Raw genomic sequence first — 13,686 nt, forward strand, 5'->3', positions numbered from 1 at the left:
GCCTGTAAAATAAAGTGGAAATGTTGGTATGACAAATGAAGGGTGACATGTCAAAACAAATTAAATATGCTTATTGTTGTAACTTTTTAATTAACACTTATCATAACTTAGCATGATTTTTCATTATTTTCTGACATGATCAATTACTTTAATTCTTAAAAAGAAAATAGTTCTTTAATAACATGATGGTTGTTATATTGATATGATGTCAATGTGTCTTTTTGTTAGAGGAGGGAACAAAAATGACACCATATCATAAAAGCACAGTTAATACTAATAATCACGTGTGATGCTAAAATAGCACTTTTTGTTTCCATGCCTTGCTGATCTGCAAAAACATCTCTGAGGTACTGGCTCTCATGCTGGATGGCTAGCTCCAGAGTCTTCTTTCCCAGACCAAAGTTCCTCATCGTGTGAAGAGCAAATCTCCTCTGCTGTTTCCACTGGTAACCATTGGAAGGCACGATGCCTTGTTAAAACACAGAGCAACATTGGATTGAGTAACTGGAGATGAAAAAAGTCACAACATGCTGCAAATCTTCTTTGTATGGTGTCAGTCCGACACTGAAATGTTGCTGAACTCCTGATATAAACTGAAAAGAGCAACACCTTTATTCCCCTGTAAGGCTTCAAAGAACGGTATGCTGGGACGGTCTGCAAAGTCTTCTCCTCGTTGGATCAAGGCCTCTTTCACATGCTTGTAGCCATTAATGATCACAATCCTCCACCACAGAGACGAAGGCTGAAAACTTTCCATATTTCTCTGCAAACTGAACACAGACAGCAGATTGATGTGCTTTAAGAAGGTTACGAATGTCCTTAGGTGGCTGAAAATCAAATCTAACTGGATGTGGGGGACTCCTTCATGTTTAAATAATGAACTTGTCAGTTCCTTCTATATTAAGTGCCAGAGCTCTAACTTAACACCTGTCAACCCAAATAGAGGTTTACATTTAATTTTGGCCTGTATAAATGAAAAGCTAGTGGATAGTTTGGTAGGTGACTGTCAACTGGTGAATGAATAAAATCACTTCAGTTGTTTCTGGTAGTTTTATCACTACATGTCCCATGATACTGTTCCATGACGTATCATACACTGTAAGCAGCTGTGGTTACCAGAGAATACCTGTAAAAAATACAGCAGCATAGTAGATCATTTTACTGACCAAATATGTAAATTGATATACAATCACCCTCTGAATCACATTAGAAAACTGTTAAGTCTACCAAATAAATGTGTTCATTTTGCATAATGGTGTTGTATATAAACAGACCATTTCCTGTATTTTTTTACAAGTATTAATTGCTTATTATGCATCAATAAATGGTAAATTTAACGGGAAAATATCTAACAAACTAATTTAATCTGCATGTGAATGGAAGGTTTTCTGTATATTACACAAAATCTATTTATAAATATGCTGTATTTGTTTTAATAATCAAGTCTATAATAGAAAATTTACTATAACCCTACCAAATGAATACTACTACTACACCAAAGTATGCAAAAATACATCTTCAGAAAAGAAAAAGGGGAAAATATCACTTTTTAAAAAATTATTCAACAGGCAGCATCAAAAGTTTTTTAACAAGTAAATTTGCATTTCAACATATAAACATGTTGGCGCTGTGTGTAAAACGTGGACTTCATTAGACATTTTACCTCCTCTGGATTGGCAGCAGAATGTTGGAACATCACTTTGAGTCTTTCCATCTTTTGCTGCTGGCTGTCTGGAGTTTCTTCACGGGGCAGAAATTTTACGTTCCATTTAAAGCATCCGTAGAGTGTCCTGCATGGCTTGCTCTCTGTTCTAATGGCGTCTCATCTGTGTGGTCTGACTCTTCAGTCTGATGGTTTCTTTTTCTGATTTTGGGTGTTGAAATGCGCCTCACATTTTCAGTTATGTTTTGCAACTGTTTACCAAGAGAATGGTAGCCTGTTCCAACAACATCGTCCTCTATAGCATCTTGCAGAGAAATGGGATATTTTGCAACCATTTTTTTTTGCAACATCAGTCGAGTGCTTTTTACCTCCATGAGGGCATTTTCCCATCACCTCAGCCACAACAATCCGGACCATTTGCCTCCTCAGTTCCGGGCCTGGCCTTTTTCCTCTCTCCAAAGCATGCATCACTTCCTCAGGAAATTTACTCCATGGAATTTCAAAGCTGTCGTCCCACTGTGTGTCCAGTCCTGGGCTGCTGGCAGAGGCTGACGATGAACTTTGGGGTGAAACCGAGAGCGATGACAGAGATTGGGTCGGTAAGGCTTCCACAGATGATGGTGAGCTGTTCTCAGGAGTTTGGTCTTGAAAGAACAAAATAATATTATGATTCCCACTGTCCACTATTACAAAATATCCATGTCGGCTTTTGATTTTGAATAGATTACATATGTTTATATGTTGAAATACATTGTGTGGCATTTTACTTACATTTCCATTTCCAAGCAGGAAGAAGCTTTCTAGCTTGTACAGGCTTTAATGCTGTCATCACATCGGCCTCCGTTACCAAGCGTAGATCATCATACGTCTCAACTCCAATGGACTGCAAGAGCCCTACCAGGATGTTTACTGCTGGAAGTTCTGGTAGGACTTCAATGATGGAAACATCTAGGAAGGTTTGCTCTGAGTCACTCATATCTGCAATGAAGAAATGCCACCTTCAACCCGAACAGCAGAAATATACAGTCCATGGATTTAACAGAGCTGGAATATGCATCAAGTAACACTTAATATCAAAGTATTTACAGTGAGAACTAAGTAAGTTCACTTGGACTTTATTTTGCCACAATACTGTGTTTCAGTGGAATGACTTGGTATCCTTTAAGAACGTACGATACCAAAGGATAGAAATCGTGCAGGTCATGAATGTTAACACACTGTAACCCAAGACTGTCCTTGGTCACACAATACAGATGGTGTTCTGTGAGGAAGATGCCTTTGTGGATATCTATCAAAACACACACACATGTGTCATTTTTAATAATAATAAGAAGAAGTTCACCAAACTCCACATACTCATCATTACTGTACACAAGAAACTGTCCTTTTTTATATGCAGTGCTTTTGTACTGAATGTCTGTTGTAACTGTGGTATTTCTTTCTGAAAAGGCTAACTCCTTGACTGTATGTTTAATAGTATCACTGTAAAGGTTGGGATAAAACACACAGCTGTCCTTCACTTGCAGCACTTTACTGCCTTCCTGCCCAGCTAAAAGATATGCCTGATACATCTGATGACGCTCTGACAAGGTCTGACAAATATTTTTCAAGTTTTTCAAGTGTCTAGCTGTTATAACCCGGCTCACGGCTACAACACAACAACGCCAAACAGCGAAGAAGGCCAATTTAAGAATATTTATTAATGAAAGATTTAACCAAAATCAAAAGCAAAACAAGATAACCATAGAGTGTGACTGTCTGTAGAATCAGAAGTGTAAGTGCGTGCATGGTTGTGTGTAGAATGTAATGAGTGCCGTGTTGGATGGAATAACGCTAACTAAAAATAAAATAAGAAACAGGGCGCAACGGGCGCAGGTCCGGCCTGGGAGCGGAGAGAGGAAAAGAAAGACCCGATGCCGGCCGTAGGCGGGTCTTTTATACGCACAGTGCGTCGGGCCCTTGACGCACGCACGCACCTCCAGGTCCACTCCAGCTTCACCTGCACACACACATAATTAACCAGCACGGCCACCGAGAAGAAGGGGCCGTGACACTAGCACATCTTTTAAAATAACTGTGTTTACTTTCAAACCAAGCGTCCATAACCTCATCAGTGGACCAAATTTCAACAACAGTGCTGAATAATGGAGCTAAAAAGTGGTGCTTGGGTTTGAGCTTCTTTCTCAACTCCAAATGTTCTTGGATCAAAGTGTCAAGATGTGCGATCTGGGACAAGGAAATCTTTTGAGCACAAATAAGATGGACAATGTCTTTCAGCTGAAGAGCTAACTGCCATACTTCATCCTCATGGTTCTGCACTTTGTCACCAATCAAAACTGGTAGCGTTCTCCAAAGGTTCCAGTTTTGAACAGCTTGTCCTGATAACTTGACTCCGTCAGGGTTGACAGCACATGGCTTTGTGAGAGCTTCAGATCCTTTATACTTAAACTGTTTGATGCGCCTGTTTAAGAGTGAGTATGTGAACCATTTTTTCTTTTTTATAAAGGTCTTCAGGTACAGTGCTACATCATATGACAAGACTCCCTCAAAGAGGTCATGACCTAAACAAGGTGGGAGGCCAGGCTGGGATACGTGAAAAGACTCAAGGATATTAAAGATAGAGTTCACCTTTATTCCTCTAACGTCTTGGATGTTATCAGCCTGGAGATCAGCAACAGCTGCGTCATACGTCTCTGTGGTGCGTGGAGGACCGCAGCATCTGGATCAGCCTCAAACTGAAGTACCTGCAAAAATATTGAGAGCGACTGAAGTTCTCTGTAAACCAGCCTATGAAATGAGAACCCAAGTTATCCCCACAATGCAGTAAAGACCTCCTTTTACTGTTTCTCCATCTACATTCATTCATCTGTCTCCAAGGATTTCACATCTGCCAACAACTCTGAGAAAACTTTGGTTTTTCCAAAATGCTTAAAGTCACTCTCAAGACACAACAAGACTAAAAACATATTATCAGTATTTGAACGTAAATGAATGGGTAAGTTTGCTAATGAAAGATAGACTGCAAGAATTTTGTGTGTCTTTTTAGCAGAACCCAGGGGATTCACAATTTCACATGTGTCTTGGTACAAAATCAGTTTAAGGCTGTCGGGGTTTTCATTAAAGAACGGGTGACATTTGAAAGTTTGTCCATCATATAAATCCGTAAAAACCTCCACATCAGGATCTCCAAACTGCTGTGACTGTGTGTTCTTCCATAAATGTGACTGTAAAACGTTCTTCAGTGTTTCTGCCACTGGTATGTAGTAAGCATGTTTTTGTGTCATGTTTTCATTCGATCCCAGAGACACTTTTGAGGTTTGGTGTATTTCAAAATTTTTCTGAATGTCTGATTTCTGGAGTGTGTTGTTCTTAAATGTCCCTGATGACAGGCTGAGAACAAATCGGAATCTTTAATGCAGTCACAGATTTTAGTGACTGCTTCATCTGATAAGCTCATATCATTTTTTCATAAAGAACTTACTTTAGTTATTGTGTGGGCTTGACCTAACTCCTGCACATTTTGCATTTCCTCCACAGTAGTCTGTACAGTAGAAGCAGGGATAAGCAGCTGTCCTTGGAGTTTAAGGTAAAAGAGACACATGTTTCTAAGATAAGACTGACTATCATTCTCTGGCATATCACTGGCTGCACTAGCTGTTGGCTCGGCTTCATGTGTGTTTTCTCAATCTTCTGTACTGGCAATGACATTTGGGGGCTGGGGGCCAGTTTCCCTGTACATGTTATCAGCACCATCAGGGGAGCATGCTTTATGCTTCCTACACATGTGAGAAGTAATGAAGACTTTTAGTAAACACATGTTTGCAACCACTGACTGGACATGACACCAGACCTGCCCTCTCCAATATGATCATTTAAGTGAGACACGAGCTCTTTTACTGTGTGAAAATGGCAGGTACATAATGAAACTGCACATTTTAAATCTGCAACAACAACTTTAGGGGCAGTTTGAGGCGCAGGTGCATTGTGCACACGATAAAAATGGCCCTTGAAAGCTGAGTAAGTGGTAAATGTTTGACTACAGTTAGCGCCAACACATTACAACAGACACCGTGGCTCATTGCTCTGCACTCTGCAGTTTAGCACAAAGCCTCTTAATGTGTCCAATTTCGTTTTGCAGAAGACGCAGGTGATCATTTTTAGGACTTTAGGTGTTTGTCTGTGCTTTTCAGCTGAACTAAGTTATCACACATTGATGTACTCTTAAACATCAGCTGCTACTAGCTTACACCACGTGCTATCAGCAGCATTTTCACTTGGTCTAGGAAAAAAAAAGGAAATTTGAAGCTTACCGTGCAAACTTTCAATTGAACAGTCACAGACCCTCCAAAAGATAAAACGTATATTAAAATCGTAGATTTGTCCAAAAAAACTTTTAAAACGACAGAATAGTACAACGATCTTTGCTCTGCAGGACATAGCCTGTTAGTCGAGGTAAAACTACCATGAATGCAGGAACGGAACCTGAGATCGCGAGTTCGCGTACCGCATTCAGCAAACCCGCAAATACGCGAAAATGAGCAGACGCTGCCAGAAAAATACACACATATACACACATGGAAAAACGTATTCGTTTACACACTTGTCCACGTACTTACACAACATATTACTTTGTAATATTTGTCCCTTCACCATGGCTTTGTAGTGTTTCTAATGTTTGTTTCTAATGTAATGATCTTGCAATTAAATAAAAATAAATAAATGAATAGATAACCTCTACTGCATTAATTTAAAAAGAATAGCAATGCCACATTCTTGTTACCTACATTTTTTTATTTCTACAGACATGTACATTAGTCCTACTGCATTAGTGCTATTTATTTTTATATTTAAATATTTTTTTAATATTATTTATTTTTATTCCATTTTTACTTAATTTATCATGTATTAGTCCAGGTTGCATATCACTGTTCTGTGTGTGTGTGTATATATATATATATAACATTTTAAGAAAGAGAATAAAGAAAGAATTAAAAAAAAATAAACATCTTTAATATACAGAAAAAACTATTTACAAATGGAGCAGAAACAATACAAATAGAAATCACAATAACAATAGTATCCATAAAAACAAGTATTAAATAGAATAAAAAACATCAATCTTTAAAATAGGTCTAAAATAGGATTAAATAAATAAAAGTCTTTGCCACATGACAATAATAAATTAAACTGCACTGCAAATGAACTAAACAAAAAGCAGATTTGCAGCGTACTGTGTACTGAAACTGCAGTACTAAGTGTTCCTCATTTTCTGCTTTATTTTTTTCTCTTTTGCCATACTCGCGTTTCTCCAGTAAAGCCCTCCACTCCTCATAGGACTGAGTCTCAGTCTCTCCACAGTACCAGTTACTGAAATACTACCGATGTGTCGGTGGCTTACTGTCCTTTTGGCACTTGCTTCAAACTATTATGTCTGTCTTTTTTGAGTATTTTCTTTTTGAAATGCCTGCCTGCTCTGCCTCCATTTTTCTGCGTCTGTGCTGCTGAGTGGTGTAAGGAACAGTTTGCGGTGTTGACTGTGTGGGAGATGATGGTGGTATGGATATATAAATGGGTGTGTTTGCAATATTTGACGGTTTAGGCATTGCTGGAAAGCCGGGGGTACCATAATGGGCAGAGGAGCAGGCGGAGCAGGCTGAATAAACACAAATTGCTGTGGAGGTGCCTGATGTTGTGGCCTCCCTTTCAGCTGGGCCTGCCCAGCAGTGTTCGGTGGCAGAACAAAAAGGTGAGGCTGAGCCAACGTGCCAAAAGCAACAGTTTTTCCTTTCTGCAGGGCAGCCGGAAGTTTTGCCGGGGCTTTGCCTTGGTGCTTGTTGAGCTGGAATACCCTGTTTAAGAATGTCTCGCTCCTGTGCCTTGCACCGCCTGCAGTACCTATGAAAACACAAAATAATGTATATGAAAACCAAAGTTTTCACATAGTATAAAATATGAGATATTTCTTTTGATGTGATTCACATATATTTTCCTGAGGCCCCAGACTGGAATATGTAATCACGTCTTATAAAGAAAGTCTCATAATTAGTGGTCAACAAAATCAGTTCTATGCAAAGCGTAAATATGTACATTTATATAAATCAAACTCACCGCTGTGAAACTGTAGCAGCGTTTACTTCAGGCAGCTGGATTGTGGTCTCACTCATCAGCCTGGCATTTGTGATGACGCAGTCCCTGATGTTTTTGTAAGCGCGTACCACCACAGTGTATCTTGAGTCCCTCACAGCGGACAGTGCTTGGGTATATGGCAAAGAGCTTCACAAAAACAACCTCAACCACTCTGTTGCAGTCGGGCCGCTGTGCAGGACTTTGATCCCAATGAAACTCCTGTAGTAAAAAATTATATGTGCAAAAAAGTATTAGAATGATGTGTGACTTACAATATCTTTGACTTTTTACATTATCCTAATATTGTGTTTCTTAGTTTAACTCACCTTTTGGTGCTCTCCACACCTGGAGCCACATGGGGGGGGCAGAGGAGGGTCCTGGGACTGCAGACGTGGATGGAGTATCCCCCACAAAGGCAGGGGAGGTCCTGGGCTGGAAGAGTGGATGCAGGGGGGTGACTGACGGTGGATGAGGGCTGGGTATGTGACTGCGTCAAAGCTACACAAAAAGAAAACAAAAAAACAGAAACAAAACAAACATAAAACATCACAACTACTGAATGGCAGTGTAATAATAAAATGTAATCCATACAATTACATGTTTCCTTACATGGTTTGACTTTACAGGGAGACACCAGCCTTTTCACCATCTTTGTCAGGTTTTGCTCACTTGGCATCTTCTTGACCAAGAGAGAGGACAGGGAGCAGTAGAGCAGTGTTTGAGAGGAGAAGGCTGTGATGGAGATCTCTGAGCAGAACCCTGCTGCATGGTGGCTGTCTGCTGGGACGCTTTCCCAACATACTGCTGTTCCTTCATGGCAATGGCAATTCTGCCTGAAGGAAAGAGCTCCACATACTCCCTGAAACAGTTTATTCTGTGCATGTTCTCTTGAGTCTTTGCTGCTGCCTGCGGGACCCCTCTTCATTGAGACCACGAGGTAAGCAGCATACCCGAGAGCATTCTCCAGAACCCACTTAAAGGTCTGTTCGCGGAAGAAAACACCAAACTGGAGTTCAAAGAAACCCAGCAAATGTTTTCTGTTGGATGGATCTCCTTTTTTGCTGCAGCAGGGCACTCCGAGCCTTACCCATGACAGTTTCTGGTGACAAGGGTCGCATCCATGGCTTTCTTGGTTAGCCTTTGTAATCTCCATTGCCTCAATGGAGTCAGATAATTTCAGGCTTCCATCAGCACGTTTAAAAAAGCGGGGGCTCCATCTGTTCAAAGAAAATAAAGAAATAAATCAGTAAAAGACCATTTCAGCAACTCTGCTGCTTAGTTGTAAAAGATGAGCAAATTATTATGTATTACAAATAAACATTTGCAGACACTACATATAGACAATGACTTACAATTAAAGTGTTATTTCTACTACAGTTAACTTAGAAAGGGCAACTTGTTAAAAGGTTTAGCTGCAAACCTCAAATCAGTTTAAATAAGTGCTGAACTATCTATATATATTTGCCCCTGTGAAGGGAAAATAACAGAGCAATGAATGAATGAATAAAATACATCCATCTACAAAATAAGGGTAATATATAAGTTTAGGTTAGTTGTCAAATCAACAGAGCTAATGTAAGCCCGCTAAGTTACTGTAGTAATAGTGACCGTGTCCATCCAAAAAATATACATACGTCTGTTTGTAACATTATATAACATTATATAACATTTAGTTCATTGATGAACTAAACTAGCAAAATATGCCGCCGGAAAATTTATTTTACCACTTAGCCACGAGTTCAACCACGGTAGACAGTGGGTTAAAGTGCGAAAACAACCCCAGGAAAATAACCTGAGTGGGGGTTGGGCCAGGTAGTAGTCTCGTTATTACTAGCGTGGATATAATTTAAAAGCTACCGCCAGACAGTCACCCCAACAATTGATACAAAAAGTGTATAGATACGGTATGTTAAACGTACTTACCTCGTAGATGTCAGTATAAAATTGAGCGATGCTGTAGAAAAATAAATGTACGGTACTTTTGCGCTCCAAGTCCGATTCCGCTAGCTAAGAATGAGGGGAGTTCTCTGATTGGTCAATTGTTGGTAGACCTGGGCGGGACTTCAGACCGGTCCTCGAGATGCGATTGGTGGATGGGCTCAATTCTTGGTTACAAGCCAACAGGTGATTGGCCATCACTACCAAGAATTACCAAGAATTACCTCGACCTATGTTTCTGCTTTGAGGAGCAGAGCAAAGATCGTTGTACTATTCTGTCGTTTTAAAAGTTTTTTTGGACAAATCTACGATTTTAATATACGTTTTATCTTTTGGAGGGTCTGTGACTGTTCAATTGAAAGTTTGCACGGTAAGCTTCAAATTTCCTTTTTTTTCCTAGACCAAGTGAAAATGCTGCTGATAGCACGTGGTGTAAGCTAGTAGCAGCTGATGTTTAAGAGTACATCAATGTGTGATAACTTAGTTCAGCTGAAAAGCACAGACAAACACCTAAAGTCCTAAAAATGATCACCTGCGTCTTCTGCAAAACGAAATTGGACACATTAAGAGGCTTTGTGCTAAACTGCAGAGTGCAGAGCAATGAGCCACGGTGTCTGTTGTAATGTGTTGGCGCTAACTGTATGTGGCACCCAGGATTTATTTAGTTAAATTATTTAGACTAAAACGTACCCCCCATACATTTCTTTGTTATTTGTTTGTGCACCCGAATTATAAGTAATAAGTTATTGATCAGTTTACCAATGTTTGAGCTAAGCTGTGAGTTACCCCACTGCACTTGAACGCAGCACAGTCACGTAGCCCGACGCTTGCGGGTGGGCTCAAAGGCTGATGCAAGCAATGCGGAAGGTAAGACGCATAACACTTTTCTGTGGCAAACTATGGTTCATAAGTGACATTATTATGCCTGATTAAAGAGGCTTCTACACCCATCATTCCGGTCTCCTTCTTGACGTGTGTAACATAAACTTGGCGAGCCAGCCAGGAGACAACCAGCCCTCGACGACACCCACCGCGCCTCAGCCCTCAATCCTACACGCAGCACGACGAACCTAGAAAAGACACCAATCAACATGGAGCAACTACAAGACGAGATCATAGAAACTCTGTGGACTTTGGATAAACCAGAGCTCATCACGGTGTGCTATCATCTAAAGTGCAGTGAACCATCGGGCGAGGGGTTTAAAGGACAAACCCGTCGAGGTCTAATGAGGATGGTGGAAAGCACACTAGATGAAATCCAAAAGAGCGAAGGGTCTCAGGAGTTCTTGCAGTATATGAGTGATCTCCAGTCGCGTATACGGTCACCTGAAGCGCACGAAACAACAGAGCAAGCACAAGTACAAAATCCAGAGCCTACAGAGATGGAAATGCTTAGGCAGGAATATGAGCAACTTCAGCAGGCACAGGCAGAAGAACGCCGTGTTTTAGAAGAGAAGATAGGGGCTTTGGGGACTCAGCTGAGCAACATAAGCATGGTCAGCGAGAGAGAAAACAACCCACCTTCACTCCTTAGAACTCCTGAAGTGACCTTAAAGAAAGACTTTAAAATATGGGGGCCAAATAGGGGAAGCAGGACAGAAGGACAAACTCTCTTTTACCAGTCTGACAAATCAGATTGAGTCTGGCCTTAAGAAGGGTTACTCAGAGAACGAAATAATTGAGGCTGTGATAAAGGCCGTCTGCCCTGGCCTTCACCTCAGAGACCTCCTAGAAGTCAAGCGAGACCTCACCCTGCCTACACTAAAAATTATATTGAGAGGACATTACAAAGTTGACTCATCATCTGAACTACTCCACAGACTCATGAACATATCGCAAGACCCTAAAGAGTCAGCCCAAGCCTTCCTGTTCAGAGCCATAGAGTTGAGAGAAAAACTGCTCCGTAAGTCTGGGGATGAAGATGATGGGGAACAGTTCAGTCCAACTCTGATTCAACGCAAGTTCCTGCGATCATTAGAGACTGGTCTGTTAAGTGAAGCCGTCAAGTTCCAGTTAAAACCATACCTGAGCAACCCAAAAGTGACTGATGAAGTTTTAATTGAAAAGATAAATGAGGCTTCAAGTCTGGAAACGGAGTGACAGAACAAGCTTAAGAGATACACACCAGTCAAGCCAACTAGAGTGAACGAAATACACACAGAGATACAGTCCAGTCACAGCCACCACCCTTCGAGCAGTGAGGACGACACACACACTGAAAAACAGACAAGAGTAAGTGAAATAAGTAACAGGAAGAAACAGACGCAAGACAAGACATCACAAGGACTAGATGCAGAGACTGTTAAGCTTATTGAAGACCTAAGAGCAGAAGTCCAGGAGATAAAGAAACTGTATACAGAGTCATCAGCAACAACTCGAAAGCCACCGCTAGCAAGAGGAGCTAAAGGTTGTCAAGTGTGCAGAGAGGCTGGGGCTGGTGACACCTGTCGCCACTGTTTTCGCTGTGGGCAAGAAGGCCACCTCTCTCGTGGCTGCAGACAAAGCAGAAATCTGCAGGGAAACGGGGGGGGGGGGGGGGGGGGGGGGGGGGGTTGCTGAGACGGGACCCACAGTAGCCCAAACTCCCTCTAGGTCCCACATAGACATTGCGTCCCTGCAAGCCAACCTTGCAAACCCAACAGGTCAGTGTGAAAAACAAACTGTTCCACCACAGCCTGGCAGTTATATCCCTTCACAACGCCAAAACAAGCTCATAAGCCTCATTGGGAAACGATGTGTTGTCCAGTGCCACCTAGACACTGTACCAGTGGAAGCTTTATGGGACACAGGGGCTCAAGCTAGTCTTATAAACAATGACTGGAGAACAAAAAACCTCCCAAACAGTGTAATAAGACCACTCACTGAGCTCCTATCTGAACCACTGGTAGCATTAGCGGCAAATGGGAGTGAGATTCCATATATGGGGTGGATAGAGACAGAGTTCCGTCTAGATGGTGATACTCACTCAACAAAGACACTGTTAGTGCCCATGCTGGTATCTAGTGATCCCAATGTAGCTGAGCAACCAATTATTGGCTTCAATGTGATAGAAGAAGTAGTGGGCAAGTGGGATAAAGGCCATTTGAAAACAAAGAATATCCAGAAAATCAGTCAAACATTCTCAGTGTCAGTCAAAACAGCCAAGTCCATGCTTAAGCTATTGCAGACACCGAATGAAAATGAAAGTGTTGGGACAGTTAACTCAGGGAAAAAGGGGATACACCTACCTGCAGCACAGATAAGCACAGTCTTTGTCCGTGCACATGTAGGAGCCCAGTACACAGGCCAAAGCCTCTTGTTTGATCCCGATGTAGAGTCGCAGTTACCAGAGGGTCTGCTTATACAAGAGGGATTGGTGACTACCAGGCGGGGTAGGGCAGTCTATATTCCCATTGCAATCGCCAATGCTAGTAAACATGACCTCACCTTGTCTCCCCGTATTATCCTGGGTCACCTTGAAGAAATAAAGGCAGTGTACCCCGTCCCAGTCGATTCTGAAAAGACAACAGAGAGACCTGATATAGACACTAATGTTCCTATCCAAGTAAATGAAGTCACTAGCAGTCCCCAGTCCATCCACAAGCCATCCCAGTGGGACCCTCCAGTTAAACTAGATCACCTCAGTACAGACCACCAGGAAACAGTGAAACAGCTGCTAAGAGAGGAGTGTCATGCGTTTGCCTATGACGACAAAGATGTGGGGTGCATTCCTTCCCTAAGCATGCACATCACACTGAATGACACAACACCAGTTAAAAAGACCTATATTTCAGTACCAAAGCCATTACACCAAGAAGTTAAAGACTATCTCGAGGACTTGCTGAGTCGAGGGTGGATTTCAGAGTCCAGATCACCCTACTCGTCGCCAATCGTTTGTGTCCGCAAAAAGTCAGGTGAACTGAGGTTATGCTGTGACTACAGAGGACTTAACAGAAAATCAGTACCAGACAGGCATCCAA

Source organism: Melanotaenia boesemani, chromosome 5 (genome assembly GCF_017639745.1).
Source record: "Melanotaenia boesemani isolate fMelBoe1 chromosome 5, fMelBoe1.pri, whole genome shotgun sequence".
NCBI classification, from domain to species: Eukaryota; Metazoa; Chordata; class Actinopteri; order Atheriniformes; family Melanotaeniidae; genus Melanotaenia; species Melanotaenia boesemani.